This window comes from Tenrec ecaudatus, chromosome 4 (assembly GCF_050624435.1).
Source record: "Tenrec ecaudatus isolate mTenEca1 chromosome 4, mTenEca1.hap1, whole genome shotgun sequence".
In the NCBI taxonomy this organism is placed as follows: domain Eukaryota; kingdom Metazoa; phylum Chordata; class Mammalia; order Afrosoricida; family Tenrecidae; genus Tenrec; species Tenrec ecaudatus.
Genome location: NC_134533.1, coordinates 205,690,744 through 205,706,691, shown reverse-complemented (window position 1 = coordinate 205,706,691; position 15,948 = coordinate 205,690,744). Strand labels below are relative to the sequence as shown.

The 15,948-nt window shown below is 43.1% G+C and overlaps 1 protein-coding gene across 3 annotated transcripts in view; it reads right to left on the bottom strand.

Annotated features, from left to right (window-relative positions):
• CACNA1D (calcium voltage-gated channel subunit alpha1 D) overlaps positions 1-15,948 on the bottom strand; it is a 351,497-nt gene that overhangs the window by 176,427 nt on the left and 159,122 nt on the right. The gene's annotated exons all lie outside the window — the stretch shown is intronic.

The window sequence follows — 15,948 nt, the reverse complement described above, 5'->3', positions numbered from 1 at the left end:
CCATCCACTTGAACTGTATGCTTCCTGAGTGTGCCCTCTTAGGAGATTGTCAGGCTGCTCCGTTTCTCGACCCTGTATAGGTGAGTAGAGTCCATTGGCCATTGTCACTCCACTATGAAGGCAGTCTTTAGGACAATGTACATCATTTGGATAAATCTGAGACATCTTAACACAAAGAACCCATGAAAGCTTACCAAGTGAAGTAGATGCAATTTTATAAAAATATAGGTTTATTATCTTTCAAGCATCATAGTACGTTAGAATAAAATAGAGCAAACATGTACAGGTCAAACCCCCTCCCCTTTAACTGAAGTAATGTTGGTGGGGAGACACTGAGCTTCCACTAATAAGGGTGATGGAAAACTGGGACCAGAGAAAAAGTGATGATGATGAGCAGTCTGATGGACCAAACCAAGCTAGTGGTGTTGACCTGTACATGTGAAGAAAGTGTACACGGGCAGTGTTTTATTACATATCTACTGGCCACAATTTAAAAAATGTAATGGTGATAACTTTGAATGTCTGGCAATTACTATCTTATAACTTATAGTTCTACTCAAATGCCAAATTTTGGAAACACAAAGCAAGAACAAAGAGCTCAATGTATTATCTAGGCATACATTTTTCACAGCCCAGGTATATGACTATACACACACACACACACACACACACACACAAACAGAGAGAGGTAGGTGTGAGATAAGACTGTCCTTCATTATACCCGGTATAAAGGGAAATTGGTGGGTTCAGAAAACAAGCCAATGAGAAAACTGGTCTGTACCATTTCCTGGGGCCTACAGTCCACTCATCTGCCATGGGCTCTCACACAGACGCCCACCAAGTGGACTAAAGTAATAGCGGGGGGGATGAGGGGTGGCGGGGGGGGGCGGGCGGTGGAAACTAGAATCCAGGCCAACAGCTTCTCTGGACACCAGTTTGTCCTGAGCTGGAGAGCATAGTGGATTTGGAGTCAGACAGCTTGGGTTCAAAATTCTCCCTTGCCTCTACTACATGAGCCTTGCCAACCATGTCACCCTGGGAAGCCTGGGCTTTTGAAAGAGCCCAATGAAAGAAAGGAGCATCATTAAAGGCACTGCCAACCCAGAATCCATGAGACATCATGCCATGCCCAGCACACAGCATAATCTCACCAGAGCAGTATATACTATCATACTGCTCTCAATGACAACCTTTGACTACACAAGTAGTGAATCAAATGGCATCACCTATGTTCTTGGGCTGCTGTTGGCCAACTCTCCAAAGCAGCAACTCTCCATGCAGTGCGACCCTCCTCTGTTCTCTTGGCACAGGAGGAAATACTCGTGGAGGTGAGTGAGGGTGAGGGGGACAGGTGAGGTACATAATGTGCTAGGAATAGAAAAAGGAAACAAAGCGAGCATGTGTATAAAAGTCTAAAACGGAAAGAGTATTTGATCGTGGAAGAGTCACACAGTGCCGTACGTGGGAAATGAGGATGACAGCTATTGGTAGAAATTCACAACATTTTAGCGTTCCCCACGCAATCACCTAGTGCCTGATTGCTAACCTTATCCTTGACCCCATTTAAATTGTCAAAAACCCTTTCATTCTGTATTTTATCTGCTGTACACAAAGGAGTTATGAAGAAAGAAAATACAGGGTTCTCTCAAGATTGCCCCTAAATTCCTGTAGGCCTGGTCATTTTCTTCAATTCATCCTGACGACTAAGCACGCCTTGTGTCCAAGTTTCCAACCAGCAAGAGAAGCCCTGGGTTGGTGTGAGGGCCATCAGGCACGCAGGGCTACCCTTCATGGACTAAATGAGACCAGGAGGGACCACTCAAGACCTATACTTCTCACTGAATCAGCAATTGGCAAACTATAATCTGCAAGCCCAATCTGTCCCACCAGTCAGATTTTCATAAATAAACCTTAATTATAAGGCAGCCACCCTCATTTGTGAGCGTGTTGTCTGATGCTGCTTTCTCAGAACAGAAGAGTTGAGTAGTTACAAAGAGACTGCAGGGCCCACCAAGCCTGTCTGACCCTTTACAGACGTGTGCTGGCCCCTCCACGAGACCCTTTGTGCCCAAGAGATGGAATGCTCCGGCTTTCACTCCCCTGCCCAAAGAAGAAAAGGAAGACAGCCCTGGTGATTCTCTGGTCCTGGCCCTCCTTCTCAGAGGAACGCTGCACATGTTTGCCTAATAGCCAAGCTCTGTGTGGAAACCAGCAAAACCCTGCAAATACTAACAATGAAAAACAAACAGGTCCCAACAGTCCTTCCTTCCTGCTTCCTGTGAAAAAGCTACTGGCACTAATCTGACTGTGACCACTGAGGCTTTCCAAACACAGCCCGGTCACAGAGAGCGTCAGCTTCGTTTGTAGGCAGACGCCACGATTCTGAAATGCAGGCGCAAAAAAAGATGCTACTTACAGAATTGGTTTCTAAGACCTTGAAGGACCTGAGCTTCCAGTAGTCCCAAAGGCGCTTTCAGTTGTTACTATGTATTTAGTCAAAGTTCCCACCAGACTATAAAAAACCCATCACCACTGTGAAAATGAGTTAAAATAATAGTTTCTGCAAAACACGTTCTGCACTGTGACATTCATCCTTTAGAATGCAAGGTTCGGGAGCACTATAATTTGGTCTGACAACATTGATGAAGCACACAGCCAATCCATAACAGTGAACGCTGACTCTGGAAGGTTTGGTGGAAGGTAGATTGTAGTGACCTTTAATGATATTTAACAGCCATCCTTCTTCAAGGAGTTGCCCTCATACTTGGACAAGTAACACCAGCACCAACAAGACATCACAATCAGGCAAATCTAGTCCACCCTCCCCACAGGGTGCAAGTTCCACACTTGATACTACAGAGGTGTGTGTGTTAGAGTATGGCTCTGATGGAATTCTTCTTCACTGTGAACACAACAAGAAGTTGGGTGAGATGCTTCCTATTGTGAAGGCATTGAAGGCAGTGTTTCCTACTGAAAACATGAAGTCTAAAGTACCTAATTTTTGAAGAAACCAGTAACTGGTCCAACATGTCTCCTCCCCAGCCTGGGTTCACTAAACCAGTTCCCTCCCCATCATGAGTCTGTGAGTGCTCTCATGACTTCCCTCCTGCTCTGAGACCAGATGCCTCCATGTATCCCAACACCACCCTGTGTGGGATCTTCTGAGCCTCTGCTGCATCTGACTTGCCCCATACAACAACAAAGCATCAGGTAAGCAGCCACCCCGCCACGCATTCATTTTCGGATCTGTTGCAAACCCCCAAATGGATATGAAGGTCAAACAGAAACGGTGGTGGTATAGAGCGTGCATCCTTTTAGGTGATTCCTTGTGTCCAACTCTGATACACACAGGAACTTGACAGTTAAATGAAAAACTATAGTAAAGAGGGGGGAAATGTCCCCGCCCCTCCATGGTAAGGAGGGCATAAACTTGGCAGAGAGGGATGTAAAAGTGGATTTGGGGTCAAGTCTTGGAAGGCTTCCAGATCCCAGAGCAGGAAAATTTCCTTGAAGAGTGAACCCTGCCACACTGGCCCATATTCAATCCCACAGCTAGAGCAACACAGGGAAGGTAGACCTTGAGAGAAATGCTACAATAAGAGGTATCTCAAGAGGTGTAAAGAAATGGGAAAGTATCACATCTAAAGTAACAGGAGGTGGATGCAAGAGATACCATAGGATCATCTCCATTCATTCATGTATAACTGCGTGGCTCCTTCCAAGTTTAGAGATTGTAGACCGTGGGATCTATCTCAACATTGTCGGTCCCAATGCTCTATCCCAGGCACCCTCACTGCCCTTCAGGGCTCCTTCATCTAACAAACATTCTGGGAACACTCTCCAAGCCAAGAACTCTAGGCCCAAGGATGAGAAGGATATGGTCTTTGTTAGATGCCTGGTATCCAGTATAGTTTAGTATAGTGAGCTCTCCACTGCCAGGCAGGTTGAGAGGCAGATTGAGTCCTCTTTATTCAGGGCTGTCAACCATAGAAGAAACATTTATATCAGCTACCGAGATACATTTTTTGCAGACTGTTTCTTTATTCTTCTCTTTTCTTCCCTTCTCCATCCCCATCCCTCCTCTTGAAAATATAACCATTAACTGGCTTTCTAACAGCCTTAGTCTACCAATGCTATTTTTATCAGAAGGTCAAAAGTTGGAAACCATCAGCTGCTCCTCAGGGGCAAGATGGGGCTTTCTACTCCCATGAGAGTTACAGTCTGGAAAACCCCCAGGGATAGTTCTCTTTCCTATAGGGTTGCTATGGGCCAGAATTGACTTGATTGGCAGTGAATTGGTTGGGGGGAATGCTTAGAGGTTATTAAGTTTATCAACAGGGGATCCATTTCTATGATCTCAATGCCATTGAGTTGATTCCAATTCATAGTGACACTATGGGACAGAGTAGAACAGTCTCCAAAGGGTTTCCAAGGCTGCACATATTATTGAAGCAGATTACCACACCTCTTTCATGGAGCAGCTAGTGTGTTCGAATGTTGACTTCTTGAATGTTTATTTCTGTGATGCTCCTAAACAATCCTACTGTCACCAACTGGACAAGTCCAATCTCAGGCCTGGGGACTGACGTCCTTAGGCCAAACTTGAAGGGTATGTTGTATCATTAGAATGACTGTATTATCCATTACAAGTTTATTGGAATACAGTGCAGTGGCTCTGTGGTAGCATTTCCCAAGTGAAGTTTCATATAATGGAAGATCAATGCCAAGAGAACACAGTTTCCAATAGACAATTAGAGCTAGGTTTGGGATGGCGGGGAGAGGGAAGGTTAGCAGTCTGTAAATTAGCACGGCAGACATGGGTGGAACATGGGAGAAAAGAAGAGCCAACCTTACTAGCCAGAAGGACTTAGGCTTGCTTTTTTGTTGGTATTAGCATGCAATGCCTAACTAGCCAATATGCTGGATTTTCCTTTCTTCCAGTTTTCCATTCCCGCACTTGCATAGATCGGTCCAAAAATTAGGTTCATTGCAAATAAAAATGAGACTCATGTTACTTTTGACTTCATTCCAAGAAAACAAGAGGAATGAGTGTTGATCTAATCTCTGTCCTCAGTTCACTCTGTGATTATCTCCTGTGGTTTATAACTTCCCCTGCCCACTATAAAGGCCACCTGATATTGCTCACTTAAGCAATAGATCTGGCATTGCTGTAGAAGGTCATAAAAGTTCAAATAAATAACCATTTCAGCTCTTATACATGACATACCTACCACTGCACTTTGTTAAAAAGCCAGAATTTGACCGTGGCCATAAAGGATATTTCAAATTATTCTGTGCCCTCTTTGTCCTCCTCCTATCACTATTTCCAAGTCTTTGTTCTCCACAATAACAGGCAGTGAAAACAACCATGCCAAAAGGACCCCAACCATTCAACACTCAGAGAAATGCACCTTGGGGAGGACCACCTTCAAGGAGGTGGGTGAGAGAAGAATCATACTGTGGTGTGAAAATTAACTCAGAAGCATCCAGGTGTACAGACAAGCTAGAGGCACTGGAAGGATTCTTCTGAATTTGATTAATCAACTCTAACAAAAGAGCACCTGAGGTGGGGGTTAATGAAATTTTGAGGAAGTAAAACTGCACTGTGTAACAGGGTAATAAATCACATTAATCTTCTACTCATGCAACTCACATCTCCACTTGAGCATGTGTATCCCTACATTTATTATAAACATTTTCAATCATCAAGAGAAGCTGAAAAGAATTGTACAGTGACTACCCATACACCCACTATCTAAATCCCACAATTAAGATTTTGCTATACAGGTATGATCACTCTTCAAGCCATCAGGCAATTCATCCATCAAACCAGACTTGTATTTTTTGGAATGCATTTCAAAGTAAGTTGCAGGCCTCAATACATTTCCCCCTAAACACTTCAGAATGCTAGTCAATATTTATTTTTTAAATTAGAATTCATACTCCGAAAAATGTATAACCAGAGGTGTACCATTTTGTAAGTTATGACAACCGCAAACACTCAAATCACCAGTCCCTCAACAGGTTGCCCTAAGTCCCCTTCCCAGTCCACTCCCAGCCCATGTTCTCTCTCGAGGCAACCACTATTCATACATGTCGCACAACAGATGAGTTTTTGCCTGCTCCTGAACGTGGTATCAATGGATGCACACGGTCTCTTTTCTGAAAGATTTCTTTTAGTCAGCATGGTGATGTATCCAGTATCATTCATTCATGTCTTGAAATACTGCACAGTATGTCTTTGTATAACTATATCTCCATTTGTTTACTCATTCATGTTGGACTGTTTCCTGTTTCTCTTAAAAATAAAGCTACTAAAAGCATTTGTGTTTAAATCTCTTTGTGGGCATAGTTTTCTAAGTTGTTCTATGTGCTCACCACCATTTGGGTCTATGAATCTTTTTCACTGGGAATTCTGTTAAGCACCATGATACCCTAAACATGCATTTGTCTGAGGACAGTAAGGCTGAGCATCTTTTCATGGGGTTTTGGCAATTTGTATCTTCTTTTTGAAAAATCATTTTATTGGGGGCCTGTAAAATTCTTATCACAATCCATACATACATCCATGGTGTCAAGAACATATGTACGTTTGTTGCCATCATCATTCTCAAAACAATTTGTATCTTCTATTTAAAATCTCTGTGAAGTGTCTCAGGGAACCACGGGAGGGATTTAGACTTCCTAACCAGATTCTCACCTATGGGGAACACAGCACAATTGTGCTGAGGACCCCCCTTGCCCAGCACCACTTTAATTCCCTCTCCAGTGACGGTAGAAGTCCCTCCCCCCACCCCACCACCACCACCACCACCAAAGCATGGGAACTTAGAAGCCAGATTCAAACACAGGACCTTGCAGGAGCAATTTATACTTCCCACCCAGATTCTCGCCCACAGGGAACAGTGCAACTGATCTGAGGTCCCCCTTTCCCCAGCCTGCCCAGTTCCTCTCTTGCTACTTGTGATCAGACTGGAGCTGCCACTCTCTACTGGTGTCTGTGACTGGTCTGCACCCAGGTTCCCTGAGTAGGCCCCACCTGGAGCCACATGGCCCATGAGTGCTGGCCCATGTGCTGTGTATGATCACCCCACCTGCGCTGCCTGAGAGGGCCACCCATGTTGCCCTCCAAAGAGATAACTCCAGATAGAGACGCAGTTTGAATCTGCAGCACAGCTGGCTCCAGGTAGTCAGTATCATTCTTACTAGCCTGAGAAGGAAAAAAACAGGGCTCCTGTACTCCCAGGAAAATGACACCAAGTTCCAAAAAATTGCCATTCAGACAACAACCCCCATCAGCAGCCACGACAAGAAAGCAAGAGCTACAAAACATATAATCTGAGAAGGGCCTGAACCTAGCAATGTACATAGAAGTAGACTATGTACTGACACAGAAACAAATCTTCAGAATTATGCTTAGAGTCATGCAGGATATGAGGAAATTGATACAGAAACAGGAAGAAATAATAGAGAGGATAGCGTACACATACTGAAGGGAAATACAAGAGTTAAGGGATAATATAACAGAAACAAAGAAGACAGGAAAAGACCTCACCAACAGGCTAGAAGAAGCAGAGAACTGTATCAGCAACCTCAAGGTCACCCAAGTAGATTTCAACAAAAGTGAAAGACAGGCAAAAAAGATAATTAAAGAAGCTGAAGAAAACCTGACAGTAATGAGAAATGGTATGAATAGAAACAATATCCAAATAATTGGGATAACAGAGCAAGACGTAACAAATAAATCAACAGTCAAAATAGTCAGGGAAATCTTAGAAGACAACTTACCCAATATCATAAAGGAGGTTCCAACAATCACCCATACAGGAGAGAGGAGACCAACTAGACTAAATCCCAAGAAGAACACACCAGGCACACAGTAGTCAAATTATCCAAATTTGAGGAAAAGGAGAAAATCATAAGAGCAGCTGAAGAAAAAAAAGGCAGCTATCTATAAGGGTATTCAGATGAATATATGTTCAGATTTGTTAGCAGAAACATTTAAGTAGAGGAGAGAGTGGAGTTACAGCTTCTAAGAGTTGAAAGAGAATAAATATAACCCAAGAATCCTGTCCCACCAAACTCTCAATCAAAACAGAGAGGTAAAGGTTTTCTCGGAAAAGAAGAAATTTAGAGAATACGCTAAAAAGAATTCAGCACTATAAAAATTGCCTTCAAACTTACTTTGGACAGAAGACCAACATTCGCAGAACACAAACATGAGACCACTGCATAGGGTAACACCATCCAGAAGTCTTCCTACTGAGAGCAATGCCCAAGACCTCTTTGACCCAGCGGAGAAAAAAAAAGGGGCAAGAATGAATTCCCCATTCACACAAATCATATAGCTAAGAGGGAGATAATAGGAAAATATCAAACACTAAACCTTTAGTACTAGGTGAAAGCAAAATATCCACAGATGGATGTAATTACTCTAAATGCCAATAGTCTGAACTCAGCTATTAAAAGACAAAGACTAGCAGATGCAATTAGGAAACAAAACTCATCAATCTGTTGTCTGCAAGAGACACATCTCAAGCTCACAGACAAAACTAGGTTGAGTGTTAAAGGATGGCGAAAAGTATATCAAGCAAATGGCAATCTCAAAAAAGCATGAGTTGCAATTCTAATTTCTGACAAAATCGATATCGAGGTTCAGGACATAACAAGAGACCAAGAGCCAGTGAGTAGAATAAACATATATGCACCCACCAAGAGACCCTTGAAACTCTTCAACCAAATCCTTGAAAAGATGAAAAAAGAAACCACAGGTTCAATAATCGCAGTCGGAGACTTCAACACACTGCTGTCCTAGAAAGACAGATCAGCAAGAAAGAAGCTCAACAAAGAGGCTATAGAACTAAACACTGCAATCAGACAACTTGACCTGATATATTCAGAGCTCTCCACCCAAATGCAAAAATATATACGTTTTTCAAATGTACACGCAAGTATTCAAAAACAGACCACATGCTGGGGCACAAGTCAAATTTGAGTAAATTCAAACATATAGAGGTCACACAGACTTCCTTCTCTGATCACCACACCATAAAGCTGGAAATCAACAACAACAAAAGAATAAAATCAGGGCAAATACATGGAGGTTAAATACCTTACTTCTTAGAAAAGACTGAGTATTGGCCCAAATTAAAGATGAAATTATTAAGTTTCTGGAAACAAATGAGAATGAAAATACAGCATATCCAAACGTATGATATACAGCAAAGGCAGTTATTAGAGGATGGTTGGTAGCAAGAAATGCATATGAAGAAGGAAGAGAGACTCATGATGGACACCCTATCACAAAACCTTTAGCAGCTGGAACAGAGTCAACAGAATAATCTTTCTAATAACAAACAAAAAGAAGTAATAAAAATTAGGGCAGAGATAAATGAGTGGGAACACAAAAAAACAATGGGGAAAATCAATTCAGTAAAAAGCTGGTTCGAAAAGAGCTAGGGCCGATTCCCTTTGGACGCTGGGTCCCGGCTGAGCCGGGCAGCGGAGGGAAAAAGCCCTAGCTCGAGCTAGCTAATAAACTCCTTTTCCCGCTTTTGCACCTCAACTGGTCGTGATTATTCTGTGTGCCCAAGGTAAGCTCGCCTTCCTTCCCTGAAACTAACATTTGGGGACTCGTCCGGATTGGGGATTGAGAGCACAGGCCCTGCCGCGGACGTACGGACCAACTTTGAGGTAGGAATGTTTTTTTTCTTTTTTTTTATAAAATTGTGTCCGGACATGTTTCTGGGTGGTGCTGTTAATTGGGACCAGAATATGACCGAGGTGACGCACCAGAGCAGTCACTGGTCGGGTTCAGAGTGGGAGATGTCCTCCTGTGCCCCTGGTAAGTTCCAGTTAAGAGTCCGGACCTGGGTTCCCACAGACTGGGTCTGTTCGGAAGGAGAGGCGTTAGGTGCCTTGGAGGGTCTGCAGACACTGTGTGGTCATCCTGTGTCTCATCCGTGTCACAACTTGTTTGTTTCGCTTTCGTGTCGCTTGTCTTGTCTTTAATCATTTATTTTTCCATAGCTATGGGAGGCTCTTCAAGCACCCCGTTGTCCCTATTGGTGGACAATTTTAAGGAAGTAAAAAAGAGGGTGAATAACCTTTCTGTTGAAGTTAAGAAAGGGGAAACTATTTTCTGTCGTTCAGAGTGGCAGATGTTCGGGGTTGGATGGCCAAGTAAGGGAACTTTTAGCCTACCGATCATCCAGAAGGTGAAAGACGTTGTCTTCCGACCCGGACGAGGAGGTCTTCCTGACCAGATACCCTATATCCTGGTGTGGCAAGGTTTGGTGTAGAATCCCCTTAATTGGATAAAAAATTTTCAGACCCAGGTTTGGTTACTAACAAAGTCCGCCCCAAAGTTTTACAGGCCAAGACAGAATCGCCACCTGAGGATTAGGATGAGACCTGACAAGGGCCACCCCCTTATAACTCAGTACGGGCCCTTTCCCCTGCACTCCCACAGTCGCCACGCTCTCCCCGCTCGCGGTGCTCACCCTCGCGGGGCCCTCCATCAGGGGGTCCACGCCGGCCCACAGCGCAACCGCTCCTCCCACCCTCCCCACCTCCAGCCGGGGCCGTCTCTGGTGCGGTGGTATCCAGGGCGGGGCGGACTGTCCTCAGTGCACCCCGGGCGCGTAGCGCTGTCGGGCCCGGGGGCTTTTCTGGGCCACACCTGTGCCAGCCACAGCAACGTGAGCACACGGGGTCAGTGGCGATGTCGGCCACCCACTTGATTCAATCGTAGGTTAGGCAGAAAAATAACACCTCTGGACTCTAATGATCCCACACAGGCTCTGCAATTACTGGCAGTTGGTCCTGTGCAGGACGACGGGGAGCAGGCCCTTCAGTATTGGCCTTTTTCCACCAGCAACTTATATAACTGGAAGTCTCAAAATGCTAAGTTTTCAGAAAACCCACAAGGCCTTATTAACCTGTTAGATTCTGTCCTGTTCACCCACCAGCCCACTTGGGATGACTGCCAGCAGCTTCTCCTCATTCTCTTCAACACAGAAGAAAGAAACAAATCCAACAGGCGGGTAGGAAGCTGGTACTGGGTGATGATGGGCAGCCCACAATAAACCCCAGGGTGATCAACCAGGTGTTTCCCTTGGGACTTTAATGATCCAGAAGGTAGGGAGAGCCTCCGGGTTTATCACCAGGTTCTCTGAGTGGCAGCAAGGAGGCCGACCAATTTGGCCAAGGTAGTGAGCAAGGTCCCCAAGAGAGCCCAACTGCTTTTCTAGAACGTACTATGGAAGCTTTTCGGCTATATACCCCCATGAGCCCCACATCAGAGGAAAGTAAGGCTGCAGTAATGATGGCTTGTATTAATCAAGCTGCACCAGATGCCAAAAGAAAGTTGCAGAGAGTAGAAAGACTGGGAGAGAAGACTTTGAAGGAGTTGTTGGAAGTGGCAGAAAAGGTCTATAACAATAGAGAAACCCGGGAAGAGAGGAAAGAAAGACAGCTGATGGAAGATGAAGGTTCCAAGCAGGTGAAACAAAGAAGGTAGTTAGGGAAGTAAAAAAAAAAAAAAAGCCAGTTCTTTGAAAGGATCAACAGAATCAGCAAACCATTTGCAAACCTAACAAAAGATAGGAAGGAACAGACAGCAATAAATCAGATGAGGAATGAAATAGAGGAAATTACAACAGACTGCATTGAAATTAAAAGACTAATTACACAGCATTATGAAGGACTCTACACCAATGAATTAAACAACTTGGAAGACATGGATGAATACCTGGAAAAATAAACCATCTCCCAATTATCTCATATGGATGTCAAGAACTTGAACAGATCCATAGCAAAAGAAGAAATAGATGAGGTTGTCAGGGAACTACCAGCTAGAAAATCCCTAACCTCTTCAAGAATATAAAAAAGGGCAGTAAACTCCCAAACATATTCTATGAAGATAGTATAACACTGATACCAAAGTTGGGCAAAGATCCCACAAGAATAGGGAATTACAGGCCATTATCACTAATGAACATGGTTGCAAAAATCCTTAACAAAGTCATGGTCAGTGGAATACAAAAGTATATTTAAAAAAATAATCCATCATGACGAAGTGGGATTCATACCAGAGATGCAGGGATGGTTCAACATACAAAAAGTCATCACCATTATCCATCACATTGACCAGAAAAAGGACCAGAACCACATGATAATATCAATAGATGCAGAAAAAGCATTTGACAATATTTAACACCCATTCCTAATAAAGACACTCAAAAAGATAGGATTAGAAGGAAATTATTCAATATTAAAATTAGCTATATATGAAAAACTAATAGCCAGCATTACAATAAATGGAGAAAAGACAAAAACATTCCCATTGAAAAGGGGGACCTGACAAAGATTCCCCTTGTCCCCAGTTCTATTCAACATCAACCTGGAGGTCCTAGCTAATAATAAAAGGCAATGGAAGGATTTCAAAGGTATACATCTAGGGAAGGAATAAGTGAAATTGTTATTTCCAGATAACATGATTTTATATAGAGATAACCCCAAAGGATTTCTGGGAAACACAGAGGAATATAGTAGAGTGGCAGGATATAAGATCAACAAGCAGTAGTTGATTGTGTTGCTATACACCACTGAAGGGATTACAGAAGAGAGATCAAGAAGATAGGCAAATATAAACAGAAATATCTAGGGATATACTTAACAACAACAACAACAGAAAAAGATCTGTATGAGGCAAACTACAGAACATTATTATAAGAAACCACAGGGACCTTCACAAATGGAAGAAAGGGAAGAAGCTCAGAATTGGCAAGGAACTCCTCAAGAGGAAGAACAAGGTGGGTCAGCGTTTGCATTACCTGATCTTGAAATTTATTATACAGCCACAGTCGTCAAAACAGCATGGCACTGTTAGAATGGCAGATACTCAGACCAATGCATAAGAACAGAAATTCCAGAAATTAAAACAGCAGAATACAGACAGCTGCTCTTTGACAAAAGCCCCCAAAATATCAAATGGGAACCAGATGCCCCTTTCAACAAGTGGTGATGAAAAAATTGGTTATCAGCTTGCAGAAGAATGTAACAAGACCCTTGCCTCACTCCCTGGACAAGAACAAAGTCGAGGTGGATCTTAGAGCTTGAGGGAAAACCCAACACTAGCAGGATCATCAATAAATATATTGAGACAAAGCTAACAAATTTAGCACAGGGAATACATGGGCTATCAGACCTAAGGACGGATGTACACCCCGAGGAAGGTGGAATGGAGGAGTGGACCTACTAAAGATAAAACACTTGCGTACACTGGAAGATTTCATGAAGAGAGTTATAAAAGAGACCACAGACTGGTAAAAGATACTGAGTAATGACCTATCAGACAAAAGTCTTATTACTAAAATCTACAGAACCCTGACAGCTTACAAGAAAAAAATGAATATCCCACTGAGGAGGCGGGCAAAATACTTGAACAGAATGTTAATAAAGGAGGAAATCCAAATGGCCGATAAACATATGAGAAAATGTTCCCAATCATTAGCCATCTGGGGAACACAAAGAAAAACTATGAGATATCACCCAACACCTACAAAGACAGCCCAATTCAAAAACCAGAAAGTAACAAATGCTGGAGGGGCTGTGGTGAGGTAGGAGCACGCTTATTCACTGCTGGTGAGCGTGTGGATACGTACAGCCACTGTGGACCTAACAGTCAATATATGACCTAACAGTTCCACTATTGGGCATATACCCAGAAGAAATAAGAAACTACTACCAGACACCTGCTCTCCAATATTCGTCCCTACACAGTTTACAATAGCAAAAAATTGGTAACAGCCTAAATTTCCATCAATTGATTAATAGATTTTTAAAACTGGCATATATACACAGTGGAATACTACATATCCCTGAAAAATAGTGATGAACAATGAAACACCCCACCTCAGGAAAAAGTTGGAGAATATTAAGCTAACTGAAATTAGCCAAGCACAAAACGTCAAGTACAACATGAGTCCACTGAGGTAAGTTCAAACAGCAGAAGAGGCATAAGGGAAAATGCACACAACACATACCGTATCTACTTGAGTATAAGCCGACGCAAATATCAGTCAAGGCACCTAATTTTACAACACTAAAAATGTGCTGAAAACTCAGCTTATACACGAGTATATATGGTAATTCCTGGCTGAAGACCAGATATTCTGGCATGAGCCAGACCAAACCCAATGACTCATACGTCAAAAACATATGCAGATAGCACCAAGGGTAGGGTATTGTTTCTCTCTCCATAGGAAAGGGGGAGAAATCGTAGACTTAACGCTAGTGTGTCAATCCTTGAAGGCGATGTTCCTGCCTGGAACACCTCATTCCCAGAGATGGCTGCAGGCCAGCCCCACCTTGAGAGGTGACATCCTCTCTCTAGATGACAGAACTGAGGACAGCTCTGAAGATACAGTTCAGGGATAACAGCCAGTCTGCATGGTCCCTGCCCCACCCCACCCCCCACGGGGGCAAACCAAAAGGGGAGTGCAACAGACCAGTGACAGGAATGAAGCCACAAAGTCCCCAAGGAATCCCGTTCTAGACTTTTGACTCAGGAGGGCGGGGGGACAGCACTTGGAACTCCATCTAAACTTGTTGGGAATTACTCACAAGGGGGCCACCCTGAAAGTCTAAAGGTGTAACTGGGGGCGGGCACTAGACCCATCCATCCCTGACTGCAGGAACAGCAATGGGGACTTTTAGGATGCTCGCTTTTCGGACAGGACTGCTGAAGACTAAAAGGTGTATGTGTTGTTAGGTAAGTGGGACCCGGGATATGGAACCCTGAAAGAAATGGGGACTAGGCTGATGGTTTATAGCATGTCCTTCTCTCTGTTTAACAGAGAGATGCTCACCTGCTCTATGTCAGAATCTCTGTTAGTCGTCTTGCAACGATCAGTATGTTTTGGGATTTTCTTTGGTGCTTATCGATACAAGATAGGCAGGATAGACAATCATATGGAACCAGCGGCATGGGGGGAGGCGGGGGAGGGGAGCGGGTAGGCAACAATGACCGGTACAGGGGAACAGTAAGTATTCTAAAACAGATGGTGAGGAGGGTCTAGCTTTTCTGACATGTTTGATCAATCGAACTGTATCTGAGAGAAACTACTGAGTGGTGAATGATGGGCAAACATAACAAACATAGTGGGGCAGGTGGAAAAAAAAGAGGGCAGAAAAAATAGATATATGTATATTTGTTTACATACATATATGAACAAATGCAACAAGGAAACAGATGGACTTTGGACTCTTACTTAAAAGTTTTGCCTCAGTACAAGAACAGCTTATTCTAATAAGGTGGTTTTATATGATGCTCACCTCCCTGGCATGATCACTGAAGACAAGATGGGTGAATAACCAAATATGGTGAAGAAAGCTAATGGTACCTGGCTATTAAAAGATATAGTGTCTCGGGGTTTGTTTTTTTCCTTCTTTTTAAATAAACATTGTATTGAAGGCTCTGACAGCTCAAGTAACAACCCATGCATCAATTGTATCAAGCACATTTGTACACATTTTTTGTTTTATTTTATATTATTTTTAAAAATCATTTCATTGGGGGGGTCCTACAACTCTTATAATCCATACATATATCCATTGTGTCAAGCACATTTTAGACATGTTACCATCATTATTTTCTAGCTATTTATTTTCTGTTGAGCCCTTAATTTCAGATCCTCTTTTGCATCTGGAGTCTTAAAGGCTTGTAATTAAACAAGTAGCCATCTAGCAAGAAAGCAACAAATCCCACATGGAAGAAGCATACCAGCCTGTGTGATCATGAGGTGTAGACAGGAAGAGTTATCAGAAGTTCAAAAGCAAGCAACCAAATCAACATGAAGAGATGTAAATGTTGTGGAGACACAAAACCCACCTGTAAGGTAATTGGACAGTCTCTATCAGAAGGGCCACAGGGAAGGGATGATA